At 47.9% G+C, this 14,775-nt stretch overlaps 1 protein-coding gene across 3 annotated transcripts in view; it reads left to right on the forward strand.

Moving 5' to 3' along the window:
• Positions 1-14,775, forward strand: part of PPP6R2 (protein phosphatase 6 regulatory subunit 2) — a 149,873-nt gene that overhangs the window by 775 nt on the left and 134,323 nt on the right. The window lies entirely within an intron of this gene.

A 14,775-nucleotide genomic window follows, 5' to 3' on the forward strand; every position in this document is an offset into this window, starting at 1 on the left:
CCCTGCCGGCAGCGCCCCCGAGAGTCCCCCCCGGGCCTGCCCCCCGAACCCCCCCAGCTCCCTGCCGGCAGCGCCCCCGAGAGCCCCCCCCCCCCCGGGCCCCTCCGGGCCTGCCCCCCCGAACCCCCCCAGCCCTCCCTGCCGGCAGCGCCCCCGAGAGCCCCCTCCCAGCCCCCCCGGGCCCCCCCTCCGGGCCTGCCCCCCCCCGAAGCCCCCCCCCCCCCCCCGAGCTCCCTGCCGGCAGCGCCCCCGAGAGCCCCCCCCCCCCCCTGAACCCCCCCGAGCTCCCTGCCGGCAGCGCCCCCGAGAGCCCCCCCAAACCCCCCGGGCCTGATCCCCTCCCGAGAGCCCCCCGGTCCCGCCCCCATCGGGCCCCCCCGAGCTCCCTGCCGGCAGCGCCCCCGAGAGCCCCCCCAGCCCCCCGGGCCTGCCCCCCCGAACCCCCGAGAGCCCCCCTGAGCTCCCTGCCAGCAGCGCCCCCGAGAGCCCCCCCAGCCCCCAGCCCCCCCCCGCCCCCCGAGACCCCCCCGGGCCCCCCCCCGAGCTCCCTGCCGGCAGCGCCCCCGAGAGCCCCCCCCCGGGCTGGCCCCTCGAGCTTGACCCCCCCCGAGCCCGCCCCGAGCTCCCTGCTGGCAGCACCCCCGAGAGCCTGCCTCCCCGAGTACCCCCGGGCCTGCCCCCCCTGAGCTCCCTGCCCCGCCCAGCCCCCTGCCCCCCGACCCCCTCCGGGCCTGCCCCCCCGAACCTCCCGAGCTCCCTGCCAGCAGCGCCCCCGAGTCCCCCAGGAGCCTGCCCCCGAGCCCCCCGAACTCCCTGAGCCCCCAGTGCCCCCCCGCGCTCCGAGCCCTCAGCGCCCCCGAGGCCTGCCCCCAAGCTGCGTGATCCACTGAGGGCCCCCTGAGCTGTCTGACCTCCCAACACTTCCCCAGCTGTCTGATCCCCCCCTCCAGTGCCCCCCTGAGCTGCCTGACCCCCCAGCACCCCGAGCTGTCTGCCCCCCTGTGCTCCTCCCCAGCGCCCCTGAGCTGTCTGACACTCCCAGCACCCCCCCAGTGCTCCCTGGAGCTGTCTGATGCCCCCCCCAGTGCCTCCCTGGAGCTGGCAGTGCCCCCCCATACCTCTCAGAGCTGTCTGACACCCCCTCCCAGTGCACCTGGAGCTTTTTGTGCCCCCTTAACTCCCAAAGCTGTTTGACCCTTCTCCCATTACCTGCCCCGGAGCTGTCTGAGCTCCCGGTGATGCCTCTAGCCCCCAGTGTGCCTGCCCTGTGAGCTCCCTTACCAGGTGTCTTCCTCCTTTGGGTGTGCCTATCACCATGGGCCTCCCCTGAGGTGACTAAGCCCTCCTCCCAGTTGAGGTGTCTACATCCCTGGATGGACCTGCTCCAAAGTGTGTGTTGTCCTCCCTCCCCTGGGAATCTGAGCCATCATGAGCTCTCCCCCATAGTGTCTGCCCTCTAGCCTCATGAAGCACGTGAGGCCCCCTTTATCCAATGTGCCTGCCCTCTTGAGCTCCCTCTCTCTGGATATATCTGAGCCCCCCATAGAGATGCCTGTGGATCTAGATGTGCTTCACTCTCCCAACATCCATGAGCCCTCTCCATGGAAACATCAGTCCCCCCACCTCCTGCTTGCCTTCCTGTGGTACCCTGAGCTTGCCTGCCTCACCATGTACTCATCAGTGTGTCTGCTTCCTGAGTCTCCCCATGTACTCCCCAAGTTGGCTCCTTGTGAGACCTGTGATCCCCTCCACTGACTGTGTGTGCCTCCCTAGCCTGCGCAGCACACCCTGATCCCTCCCTAGATGTGTCAGTCTCCTGAGCCCCCCCAGATGTGTCTGCTCCCTCATGACCCTTCCTACCCCCTGTATCTGCCCACTGCCTCCTCCCGTGAATCCTTCTCACCTCCAGTGTCCACCTCGCCATTTGTAACACTACTGACCCTCCTTGTGTGTCAGTCTCCCGACCTGACATCCTGAGTCCCAGGTCTATCCCAGAAGTGTCAGCTTGCTAGGTCCCCAGAATCTTACAGTATTTTTCTCCCATCCCTTGCTGAATAGCTAAAAGGCACCTACCTTCCTTGAAGGGGTTCCAAGCTGTGGATGCTGGGGAAGCCCAGTGTTTTGAAAGGCATCGCTCTTTGCCTTCCCTTTCTCCAGTCCTGCAGATCCTGATCCCCAGCCTCAACAATATGCTGCCTCCTGCGCTTTTTTTCTGCTGTGCCACCCTACTTTCCCCTTAAGCTTTTTAGCAGCATAAGCAACCCCTTTGAGCATTGACAGGTTTTGCTTATATCAGGATCACAGCTTAGATTTAATCTTTCAGAAGAACTTATCAAGGCAAGGTATCCTTGCCCCTCCATATTGGGGTGGTGGGTGAATAATAAAAGATGTATTGCTTTATTACAGCCTGTAGATTTGTCCCATTGAACAGCAATTTTTAATTATTGAGAGAAACTTAAAAACAACAAATAATCTGGTAACACTTTAAAGACTAACAAAACATGAAGATGGTATCATGAACTTTCGTGGGCACAGCTGACTTAGAATCATAGAATACTAGGACTGGAAGGTACCTCGAGAGGTCATTGAGTCCAGTCCCCTGCCCTCATGGCAGGACCAAATACTGTCTAGACCATCCCTGATAGACATTTATCTAACCAATTCTTAAATATCTCCAGAGATGGGGGGGATTCCACAACCTTCCTGGGCAATTTATTCCAGTGTTTGACCACCCTGACAGTTAGGAACTTTTTCCTAATGTCCGACCTAAACCTCCCTTGCTGCAGTTTAAGCCCATTGCTTCTTGTTCTATCCTCAGAGGCCAAGATGAACAAGTTTTCTCCCTCCTCCTTATGACACCCTTTTAGATATCTGAAAACTGCGCTCATGTCCCCCCTAAATCTTCTCTTTTCTAAACTAAACAAACCCAGTTCCCTCAGCCTTTCCTCATAGGTCATTTTCTCTAGACCTTTAATCATTCTCGTTGCCCTTCTCTGGACCTTCTCCAATTTTTCCACATCTTTCTTGAAATGCGGTGCCCAGAACTGAACACAATACTCCAATTGAGGCCTAACCAGCGCAGAGTAGAGTGGAAGAATGACTTCTCGTGCCTTGCTCACAACACACCTGTTAATACATCCTAGAATCATGTTTGCTTTCTTTGCAACAGCATCACACTGCTGACTCATATTTAACTTGTGGTCCACTATAACCCCTAGATCTCTTTCTGCTGTAGTCCTTCCCAGACCGTCGCTTCCCATTCTGTATGTGTGAAACTGATTGATCCTTCCTAAGTGGAGCACTTGCATTTGTCTTTATTAAACTTCATCCTATTTATCTCAGACCATTTCTCCAGTTTGTCCAGGTCATTTTGAATTATGACTCTATCCTCCAGATTAGTCGCAATCCCTCCCAGCTTGGTATCATCTGCAAACTTAATACGCGTACTTTCTATACCAATATCTAAATCGTTGATGAAGATATTGAACAGAGCTGGTCCAAAAACAGACCTCTGCGGAACCCCACTTGTTATGCCTTTCCAGCAGGCATGAACCATTAATAACTACTCTCTGAGTACGGTTATCCAGCCAGTTATGCACTGAAGAAATGGGCTGTGCCCACGAAAACTCATGATACTATCTTCATGTTTTGTTAGTCTTTAAAGTGCTGCCAGGCTATTTGTTGTTTCAGTTTATCCTGTACAGACTAACTTGGCTACCCCCTGAAGCTTGTAATTATTGAGAGAAACTCACTGTTAGTCCCCAAATCACAATTTAACTATATGCTACTAAATAATTTTTTGTTGTTTTATTTTTAAAATAGCCTGGTGCAGAAATTCAAAGTAGTTTTATTGATGTAATTCCTTGATTTTTTTTGTCTTATTTGATAGAAGTTTAACATCTGTTTAATATAGAATTTGGATGAATAATTCTGTGTTTCAGGGTATACAGAGTTTGTTTAAATTTCCCTTTCTTCTTGTATATGAGACATTCAAGCTTGTTTTTCAGGGCTTCTGTAAAAGGTGGTGAGGATAGTGAGAGAGAATATTACAGTCCGGCCTTTTCTGAGTCACTGATAACAGTTTTATAAACTCTGAAACTGGCAGAGGAGATCATGTTGGCAAGGTCGTGTGGAGTCCATGGTCAGTTTGATTAGAAGGAATGATTGATTTTGTCTTTATATGACACAGACATGAAATTGTTAGAGAAGCCTTTGGGCTTTGGTAAGTATTGTACATGCAAATAATAGTAATGGACTGCTTCTGTGATGAGCTAGAAATTGTGGTGGGAATTGTAATGTGGCTTCATCCTGGGTACTTTCTTACACAGAGATGTGTATTTATTGACAAATCTAGTGAAAGCTTCTTTCATAATTTGAAGGCCTTGTACTAGCTAGAGAAAATAAGGAAGTGAAAAAGGAGAAATTAAAAGTTTAAAAAGCTTTGATGTTTTTCATAATCTTAAATGTTGTATTCAATTTTTAACCTAGTAAAAGTTGAAACTGAAGCTTATTTCCTTAAAAAAACTTTTTCCTTCTCAAGAAGAAGGGAGAAGATTTGTTTTGCATATTTCCATAAGAAATTATGCCTGTGCTTAAAATGAAGCATGTGAGTAACTGTTTTCAGACTTGGGATCTTATTAGGTCAGAGTGTCTCAGTTACAGGAAAAAATAGACAAAAATCCTTGATTTTTGCCAATTTTTTGCTGTGATTAGTGTAATTTAACCCCTCCCCCCAAACTATCTTGGCAGTGGCAGTTGGTGGTAGACTTATAGTAATTTGCACAGCACCTGACTGTGATGCCATGGCAAACAGACTTAAGCTTTTGAATGTAGAAAAGAAGCAAATATCTTGTTGAAAGATCCCTAATAATAAATACTGATGCATCACCAGAATGGAAGAACATTGGCTATGAGCAGAATTTGTTCTGATGCTCTGGATTTTCCTTGCGATTGCTGTACTTTGTATTGTTGTAAAATATAATGATTCATATTCAGAAGTTAGATAGTTGATGGGGCTTCTGTTTGGGAACCCAAAACAGTATCTTGGTCTGAATCACTGGAAATCTGATTTAAGAAATCAGAAGAAAATTAAATAAATCTTTATTCTCGTAGTGTTCTGCCTTTTCAGCGTAGAGGCTGAGGGTTTTACTTCAGGAAAGGTTAAGAACTGCCACCATTACTTGTTTAGGGGCATAGTCTCTGCTCTTGTGGTCCCTGTGTGAGCAGGGTGCTGAAAGCTCTGTCACGTTCCCCCAGCTGAGGATTCTTCTGGGAGAAAGAAATCCAAAGGGAACAATACAGAGCTGACAGAGATCCCCTTTCCCTGCACCTGAGGATGCATGCGATGCATTTTTAAGGGACTAGCTGGCATGAGTTGCACTCTGACTTTCCCCAGCTCTTGTAAGCTGTTCTCACCTAGGCTAAGAGAGGGAATCATGGTTTTGTATCTGTTCTCTTGTCTGTATGTGGGAAGGGACAGGGAGCCATCCTTTCTACTTACCCATTGCTCTGTGTTCAGGCAAAGCTAGTCGAGTACTGCTTTGCTCTTCCCAGGGTGCTTACAGTCTGGCAGGTAAGCAGGCAACAAACTCAACCAGAACTTCTCACCTTTTTCTGTGATGCAGATCTGCCAAGTAGTTTCACTAAGGAATAGAGAGCATCTGTTTAGAGCTCTTCCGGCTCTCACTACTGTGGCTTCTGGGGAAGCTAAATTTTTTACTTTCTATCCATTGTGACTGGGCGGATTCAAACACTTATTCCAAAATTACAGGTGATGGCACAGGGAAAAGCTATAAAATTCATAATCAGCCATATGTTTTATTAACATGGTTGAAGCCTCATGAATCATGGATAGAATACTACTCTATTTATCAGTGTGAGAAGCTTAAAAACAAAAAGTAGGTGCAGTAGAATGCTTGAAAATCGAAGGGGATCTTGATATTCTTGGCACTTCTGAAGCATGGCAGGTTACCAACATCCTGGAGGTACTTGTGTGTAAGAAGGACAGATTGGGTCAAAGAGCTGAAGAGTAGCAGTAAAACTAAAACTTCCATAGAATTTTTAGAGATAAAATTTCTGAGTGAAGTGGACCTGAATGGGCACAAACCCCAAGTCATAAGAATACAAATATACTAGTAGAGTTTCTCTACCAGCCTCTGAATCAGGAAGATGAAGATTGTATAATGCTGAGAGAGCTAATAAAACTGAATTAATGAGTGACTTCAGCTATCTGCATAGCTGGTCAAATGTTGAGACCCATTTAAAAAATCAGTTTCTCCATATCTTACTCTTGAGAGGGGTTTCCTACTTACTCTGTGCGGAGGGCAGAGCTCTGTAGTTTATTATGGGGTCTGAGCCTAGGTTACAAATGTAAGACAACATGCTACCTTCTCTCCCTGGTGATTCTTTCTTTGGTATCAATAGGTTTCTACAAAAATCAAGGACAGAATATGGCCATACATAACTAAACATCTAGTTACTATGATTACTATTTAAATATCTTGTTTTTTTTCAATATCATTTAACAGGAAAATATATTGTTTTTTATGACCAGTATTTCTAAGCCTCTTCTTTCTCTTTATTCCTTATTGCCCCTTCCCTGTCTTTTTGTTTCCTTCCTTTCTTCCCCTGCAGTCCCCCTGCCAGGGACTTCTCTCACTTCTGTTCCATTTGATCTGCTAAAATAATCAGCAGTCTAATAGTTAACGTTGACATTAACATGTTGTCATAAGGCTTTAGAATTATCCCCTTAGTAAGAAATTGAGTTTGAAGCACATAGCAATTGTTTCAGACATTGTCTGTTTCAGACTTTGGAAAATATCACTGTATTGGTTACATTTGCTCCTCAGTTGGAAGATTATCTTTCAAAACGAGGGATAGATCACTCCATACTGACCTCTCGCCCTGAGAAAACAGAACCAGAGATTGTGCAGAATTGGAGTGTCATGGAGACCACATAAATGCATTTAATGGAGCTTGACACCATAACCCTAAATGATTGCTCTTTTGAGTAGTTTTGCAAACAAGAGAAGCTACTCTAATTTTAGTCTGAAGTAATGCACAAGTTGATGCAAGAAGTAATTCTAGTAGAGTCATTACATAGTCATCAGTGGAGTATTACTAAGCTCAGCATCTTTATGGGAGGGATCAGACCCAAAATGAATGCTGTGGGGAGTTGAGAAAAATGAAGAAGTTAGTACAAAAGAACCTAAAGTGAAAAATAAGGAAATAAAAATCTTTAGCCAGAGCATGGAGCTGCTAAGCAGCTGGTGAGTTGTGACAACTAACTGCTATTATCTCACGGCTTCCTTGTGGTCTCCTATCGTTGTTGCACCTGTTGTCTTTCGTCTTAGATTATAAACTTTTTGGGGGCAGGGACTATCTGCATGCTGTGTTAGTACAGAGCCTCGTGCAATGGGGCCCTTATCCATGATTCGGGTCTCCAGGCTCAATCACAATACAAATTGTCAGTGATAATCGTAGTCAGTCATTAATTTATACTCCTATGCGAAAAGGAAACAGGAAAAGAACGGGATGGTTAAGTGGCAAAGTTCAATAAGTTATTTCAGACATACAAATAAGGGCTTGGAAAAATCTACTGAGCTCTGCCAGTAAGAAGCTTTTTCAAGCATGTGCCATTAGATTCTGTAGACCTGTGATGTCCAACATGCTCACCACTAGCCACATGTGGCTATTTGGCCAGTTGAGTGTGGCTAGTTGGCTCACAAAATTATTTACATTTTCAGAATAACGTTGCTAGTTGGCTATAGCAGTAGCCACTATAATGGCTACTGCTTCAGAACTGGTTGGACACCCTGCTGTAGACATTAAGCTTTTATTTTAGAAGAAAACAAAACTGAGTTTCTATCCTTGATGGTTGCAAAACAAAACAAAAAACCACCCCCACCCCTCCCTCTTTCAAACATGAACCAAAAGTAACCTGTGCAGTACCATCTTGAGTTTGTAGACAGATTGCTCCATACCTCTGCTCCTTCCTTTTGTGTGTTAAAGCAGAATAAAACCACGCATCAGTTTTGTCAGTTTTCATTGCTGCTGTTCAGAACTCTAGGGACAGCAGAGAAATCGACATGTATTAGGTCAAATTGATTCCAGTTCTGTTTAGCAAAGCTAGGAGCAGCAGCAGCAAAAGAGGCAGATGCTCAAGCTGTTTTCTGAAAGGAGGATTAAACCATGGATATTGGGGCTGGGGTTCAGTATTGGAAATCCTCCTACTCTTCCTGACAGTGCCTCAGGAGACAGAGAGAGGGAACAGCAGTGAAATTCAGTGTGTTCCGGCTCTGCCGCCTTTGACTCCTCTGCCTTTGGAAAAAATACATCTGAGGTAACTAGATCCTCACTGTGTTCTAATGAAAACAAATTCAGATAAATATTTTCGCTTCTCTTTCATGTCTTTATGATTTGTACTTGCTCCTTTTACTTCCTGGGAGTCCAGCGGACCCCCGCCAATTCTTTCACGGGTTTCTTGGTTCTTGCATGAATGACTTCTTATTTATTTCTTGTAGCTGTTGCGCTTCCATTTCTCTAGTAGCTCTTCAAAATATCCCCAGTCATTTTACCTACTATTATTGCTCCTTTCAGCCAGTCTGCCACTTTCTAGAAAGATACCTGTTAGCAGGCTTAAACTTTAGTCAGCACCTACTAGCCTGGAGCTAAGCCTACTAACTGTTCAAAGTCCAAAAGACTGCTTCCCAAAGTCCTGCAATTTCAAACTGTTATTTGCCATTTACTGGGACCTTTATTATTTTCAATCACCTTTCTGTTTAATAACTTTTAAAGTAAATTTTGCATCTTGACTTGGTTTTATTATATCTATTTTCCCTTCTTCTCATTTTGTCTGTTTTCCTATAATAGATCAAGTTCAATCTTTTCCTGAATTGCTGTATGTATTCCGCTCTTCCTTTGCTTTTCCTCCACCCTTTTACATAACTTTCATTAAATTATGCCCTCCACCATTTCTCCATGTTATCACTATATTTTTTTTGTCTCCTTTTTATTACACTTCGCCCCTTAAATCAGTTTCTTTCCCAGTGTCTTACTTTAAAAAATATAAGATACCCCTATCTGTCTCCCTTTCAGCTCCATCTGGGCACACAGGGCATAGAAATTTCACTAACCACAAATAACCAGAGAACTAAACTTACTATCCAAAGATTCCGATGGAAGATGGGAATCCCATTCTCCAGGAGTGATAAGACAATTTGAATCCTACTTGCTAGAAAAAGTAACGGTCTGGGGAGTCCTGCTCGAATGATGTCCCTGACTTCTGCTCAGGGGCGCCATCTTTCACTTGAGTTTCTTGCTTGGTGGTGGATAAATTTGAGTGACTGCGAGAGATTGGCCAACTGATGATAATCATGTTGAGTTTCACTCAAGAACATCCTGTATGTATGCAGGGCATCCCATTATAAGTCTCCCTGGTATACATCCATTCCGCACAAAAGTTTTGACACTTGTAGGAACTGATGCATTATAAGTCCTCCCATACCATGCTCTTAAGTCGTGCAATCCCCTCCCCCCCCCCATCCTTCCCAACCCTCAGTTTGCGCCAGTGGAAGTCAGCTGTGGGAAAACAATTCCCTGCTTTAAGTTGTTTTGCTATAAGTCCAAGGTTTTGGAACATTTCTTGGACTTTTAGTGAGGACGGCCTGTAACTCTAAAATCTTTCAGTACTATTAAGTTATGCATTACTTACATGCAAGAAAGCTTACAATGTATGTGTGTACAGCATGTTTAGATCTCTGATCCTGACTGAAACCTCTAGGTATTGTTAAAACAAAAATAAAAAAGTAATCTGTGTAACCTTAGTGTATTATTTTCCCCCTTATCCATCCTCCCTCTTGCTCTCATGCTGTTTGTCACAGTCATTTATTGCACCTTATTTCAAATTAGATTGTAAGCTCATTAGGTCAGGGTCCATATGTCTTTCTGAAAGTTTGTGCAGCGCCTAGCACAGTGAGGCCCTGAGACTTATCCTGATGTGGGCCTGTGGGCATTACTATAATACAAATGCCTAATAATAACAGAAGCTCCAACTTTACTCTACCTGTAGAGGATGTACATCCGTGAATTTTGTAGGATCAGAAGTACAGTTTGAACCTCTCTAGTAAGGCATCCTTGGGATCTGACTGGTGCTGAACCAGAGAATTTGCTGAAACACGGAAGGTCAGTATTGTCTAATAATTGGGGTCTTATAGAAGATACCTAGGGGTACGTTAGAGTCAAATAACAGCACAGAACACTGAGAGCTAGGGCGGGTGGCTGTAGACCAGGGGTGGGTGATAATTTTTAAAAGGGGTCACTTCACAAATTGCTGAAATGATCCCGGGCTGCCCAGGAAGGGGCAGGGCCTTGAGTGGAAGGGGCGGGGCCAGGAGACTTTTCTCCTCCTCTTCCCACAGACCCTGATTGGCCTGGGGGAAGGGGAGTGTGTGAAGTCCCTCTACCCTCCAGAAAATTGCCAGCTGTTTTAAAACAGCCAGCAGTTCCCTCTAGGCCTTGCAGAGGGAGGAGACCTCATGCACTCCCCTCCCCCCCACAAGCCAATCAGGGCCTGGAGGCGGGGTGAGTGCGCAAAGTCTCTTGCCTCTTGTACATTTCAAAGGAGGAATGCGGAAGTGCCTGTCGACTAGTCGATGGAAATTCCGTCAACTAGTCAATTAACTGCATTTTAACATCCTTATTCTGTACCAGAGGATTGGTTGATAGCAGCTCCTTCAAAAAGACATTTTCAATGGCTGTTCGCCAGGATGGGTGGGAATGGTGTCCCTAGCCTCTGTTTGTCTGGAAATGGATGACAGGGGAGGGATCACGTGAGGATTCCCTGTTGTGTTCCCTCCCTCTGGGGCATCTGGTACTGATCACTGTGGGCAGACAGGATACTGGGCTAGATGGACCATTGGTCTGACCCAGTCTGGCCATTCTTATGTGTGATCCTGGTAGTTAAAATCCAGTGAGCCTTGCTATAGGGGAGGGTGAGATAAATTTGGAGAAACAGTGATTAAGAATAGTTAGAAAGAGGGCTTGATGTTTTTTTCCTGGCATCTGCATGTTCAGAGATGAAATCTCCTAAGCCTGTTGAGGAAATTTGTGATATCATGTCCTCAAAATGTGAATATTTGATTTCCATTAGAACGTGTGCATTCTGCCCCTGTATCTCCTTAAAAGATCAATTGTTCCGTCCCAATGTGCTAATCAGTTAGGTCACATTTCATTTTAATCGGTTATGGTCCCTGCTAGGGATGTGATAGTTTACATGTATAAACAGTTAACTAATGAGCCTGGGCTCATCAATTAACCTTCACAGATACATGCAACCCCCTCCCCCACTGCTGCCTGTGTATCAGAGGCAGCTGCGTGAGGAGGGGGCAGGTGGGAACTGGTGCGTACGGGGACCCAACTTTTAAGGTGTTTCTCTGCACAAACTTGCTTCTGCAGAATTGCCTGCCCCCCCTTCTACCGAGTTGTTGCCTCTGTATCAGAGGCAACAATGTAGGGGGCAGGCACTGCCGCCTGCTCTCCTCGAGTGTAAATGTCTAAACGCTGAATTCTTCAGTCATTCTACATTTACCTGAGTACACGCATGTTAACATCCCTAGTCCCTGCAAAAAATAAATCCATCTCCTAACCAATCAGAGCCCATAGGTTTTTGGGTTTTGCTGCTGTTGCTGTCCTCCCGTGCTGGCTGTTTTGTTGGCCCATGGGTACAGTGACTGTACGTTCCTTTTTTTCCGGGGCAGTCTCAGATTTAAGGATTCTATCCTGGTGTCCTGATAAAGGTGGCAAATGTCCCGGAAAACCCATTGGGATCCAACTACAAACGACACCGCCATTTCCCCCTCTCTCTGGGACACCCTCGCAGACACCCAGCGCTAGCCAGTGCAGCAGCAATGCCCTGCCTCCACCCAGCATGTAAGTGGCTCCCTTGCTGCTTTGCGTGGGCATCCAGGGCCGCTGCAGGTTGCGCACAGTGTCCGGAGAGCCAAGCTCCCTTGTAGCACGTGCCGCCATCTGGCATGTCCCTCTTCCCCCTTCCCCCGCCGTGTGGCCCTTCCCTCCTCACGCTGCGGGACTGCCTCCACCGTGCGCAGCCTCCAGCCCAGCCTCCTGGTCGGAGCCGGTGAGCTGCTCCTGGGAGCTGCCGCTGGAATCCCAGCAGAGACTGCACAGAGTCTGGCTGGAGCGCTGCAGAGTGGGGAGCGTTTGGGCTCTGCCGGTGTGCTCTGTGCACAGCCCTTTCTCCCCCTGCCCCTTCCCACTCTGCTGGGGGAGCGGCTGTGCACAGACCTGCTCGCTCTGCTGCGCTCCGCAAGCTGGCTCTGGGAGGGTGGGGGCTCCCCGGCTCCTCCCGTGCTCCTGCTAATGGGAGCCAAAGCTGGTGCGGGGACTGCAGTAAAATTAGCACCACGGGTGGCCCAGCTCCAGGCCCGGCAAGTGGTCCTGCCCCAAAGCAGCTGGGGCCAGGGCTGCAGGGACTTCTGGGGCCCAACCACAGACTCCAGCCCCACAAACTGGAAAGCAGAGCGTGGGGGAGGGGCAGGGGGAAAACTAGGGGAAAGGGGGGTGGGAGAAGAAGGGGCTTGTGCTGAGGGGAGGGGGGCAGGGCAGGAAAAGGAAGGGGAAGGCACCAAGGGACAGGGTGGAGGAGAGACACATGCCAGGGGGCCAAGTAGAGACAATGAGGAGGAGGGAGTGGGGGTGGGAGAGTGGAGGGGCCAGGGTGATGCTGTGAGAGGAGAGGGGAGGGGTATTGGGGGATGAGGGGGGAGCCGGAGGTGCTAGGAGAAAGGTTGAAAAGAAGGGCAGGCGTAAGAAAGGCAGGGATGGCCATGTGTGAAGGCATAGAGGGGCCTGAGGGGAACTGGGGCAGAGGGTAGTGAGCGGGTGGGCATCAGAGAAAAAGAGGGCAAGGGGGGCAGGGGTGGTGAGGGAAGGGGGAGGCACCAGGAAGATGCAGATGCCAAGGGATTCTGGGGGTGAAGCTGAAGGGCAGACACCTGCAGGGGAGGGACCAGAAACAGAAGAGAGAGGCAGGGCAGGTGTGTACAGGGAGGTGTTAGGAGAGGGGAAGCTCACATGATCAGAGTGGGGCTACTGGAGGAGTGGGCACGGCGGGGAGAGAAGGGCTGGTGCAGGGGGGCAGGTCCCATGAGGGCTGAGGGCAGTGAGAAGGGCAGGAGTCAGGACAGCAGAGGAGGGGGAGGGGTGGGGGCGCAGGCGCAGCAGGCACCAGGGGAGCTGATGGAGCAAGGGGGAGGAGACAGAGCAGCAGAAGGAAAAGTTAGAGGTTTATAAGATATTTATTAATAACTTGGGTGCCACAGTGGCACATCCAACAAGCAACGTGAACTCAGTGCTGGTGTACAACAAAAAATTCATTCCGCTCATGGGAGGAAACTCCTTAGAGGGAACACTTCCCCAGCCTCTCTGCCCCCAAGTTAATGTGCCACAAATTGGGTTAATGCAATTGCAGGATAGTTGTATGAGGGGGGTTTGGTGGGGGCAAACTCTCCCTATTGGTAGGAGGATGGTGGGAAAAGTTCTTAGAGGGGATCACATGACACCTTTTACTTTTGGTCATGTATCCATCTTGACCGAGAGTGTTACCTCCAGGGGCATGGCTAGTGGGGTCGGGGTGTGGCTAGTGGGGTTGGGGGTGTGGCTAATGTGTCCCTAATTTTGGTTCAGAAAATATGGTCACCATACCCATGGGATTCCAGCTTCTGCTTCTCACTAGGATGTGAATAGTTAACCTATAAGGGCTGCTTCAGCCCCACGGGAACCGCTATGGGCAGGGGTGCTCCAGTCTGGCTGGGGTGCTGTGGAGGGCCCAGCTTGGCCTGGGTGTGTCACCAGCAGGGATGCTCCAGCCACCTGGAGCAGCTGCAGTCTGTGGTGGTGGTGGGGGGTAGGGGATGGGGAGGGACACTTCAGCCCAGTTGGCCTAGAGTGGCCCCTTCCACCCCCCTTTATTTGGTTAACTGGTTAAACATTATGTTTAACCGGTTAACCAATTATACAGGATTTTACATCCCTACTTCTCACATTTCTTAAAGTGTCAGCATCTCATAGGCCGCTTGTACTCACGCCTGTTAAAACAGCAATACCTTTTCTCATGCCTCCATAGGAGGAGACCACATCTCTTTGATTCCACTTGCCTGGACAAAGCTTCTATTCACTTTTGAGTAAGTTGTTTTTTCAAGCAGTTCATATAAAACTTGTGAGGGAACATAACGTAGGGGTGAATGAGTACACCATCTGTGCAGGAAGATTATCTCAAATGTATTTGAATCCTTTGAATGTGTCAGTAAAATAGTGGATAAAAGGGAAGCAATTGACATGTATTTGGACCTTCAATGAATGTATGACAGAGGGTGCCACAAGAATTTAAGGTAACTTAGTTGTCATGGGGTGAGAATTTAATACTGCTAGACAGAAAACAGCTTTCAGCATATCAAAAGGTGGGAAACACTCATCTGTGGCATTTCATATATTCATTTATGTTCAGAAAAAGGGAGTTCATGATTTGGTTGTTTTTGCAAATGGCAAGAATTATTTACATCACTAAGATGATGGAGAGGCACTCATAGGGACCTATTTAAACTGGTGAATAGGCAGCATCATGGCACAATAAATTCAGCATGGATAAATACAAAGTAACTATATAGGAAGGAAAAAATACTAGTCATGTGTTGTGTTTGAAATTAACTAAACCAGTTGAAGTGGGAAAAAAATAGGCAGCTTTATGAAAATAACATT

Source organism: Pelodiscus sinensis, chromosome 1 (genome assembly GCF_052426305.1).
Source record: "Pelodiscus sinensis isolate ZL-2025 chromosome 1, ASM5242630v1, whole genome shotgun sequence".
Taxonomy (NCBI): domain Eukaryota; kingdom Metazoa; phylum Chordata; order Testudines; family Trionychidae; genus Pelodiscus; species Pelodiscus sinensis.